Source organism: Pygoscelis adeliae, unplaced genomic scaffold (assembly GCF_000699105.1).
Source record: "Pygoscelis adeliae isolate BGI_AS28 unplaced genomic scaffold, ASM69910v1 Scaffold286, whole genome shotgun sequence".
Classification (NCBI taxonomy): Eukaryota; Metazoa; Chordata; class Aves; order Sphenisciformes; family Spheniscidae; genus Pygoscelis; species Pygoscelis adeliae.
The window spans coordinates 2,702,118-2,703,031 of NW_008825076.1; positions in this window are offsets into that span (position 1 = coordinate 2,702,118).

The window sequence follows — 914 nt, forward strand, 5'->3', positions numbered from 1 at the left end:
AGAATGATAACTACCGCAGTTGCCTCACCCGCTGAGAGCTGTACGTCCATATGATGCTTTTGGCTGTATAGAAGAACACTTAACTGAGAAAATGGATTGTGTTAGCAGAAAAGAGAAAGGGAAGTTAGCAAGCACTGGTTTAGATTTGAGGCTGCAAAGACATTCTTGGGTCATTTGGTTATGCCTGGAAGATGGGCAAGGTTGGAGAGGATTGTCCCATTTACCTGACTGTATCTGTCACCACCACACTTCAGGGCTCGAGCATGGATTTATTACACATGGAAAAGAAATTTCTAGGAAAATACAACAGCAACAGAAAAAAAATGTGTAAAAATACAACAGCGCCGGAAAAACAAATCACTGACCCATAGACCTTGTAATCTAAGGGCTGAATTTGAGAAAACATAGTGAGAAGTGTCTGAAGGTTAGGGGAACTGAGCTTAATGGAACACGGTAATGCAATTGGAAATAGAAATTATATTTGATAGATACTTAAGGGAATGAACACAACATGAAGATATGTGCAAAGGATACAGTAGCATAAGGAGAAATAGTTGGAATCCAGGCAGGAGAACTGAATAGGCTCTTGGACATCTTTCCAGGGCCTGAATTCTGGGTGTGAGTACAAATATCAGAGTAATTTTGTATCTTGCTGTAGCTTCTTGATACTTATCAAAAGAAGCCTCCAGGCTAGGCTGGCAGCCAGAGCAGCTGAAGATAAGAGTCCTCTAACCGCTTCCTCAATATCAACAATATCAAGGAATTTCCAGCTGGAAATAGCATTTCCAGCCGTGATGGTGGTACCCAGTCCAGAATTAGGGCCAAAAAGAGTATGGAAAACAATCTGTGAAGAGTTCAGGAACTGGAATTTGGTGTGAGGGGGAATTAAATTAGATATGGATAGAAAGAAGAGC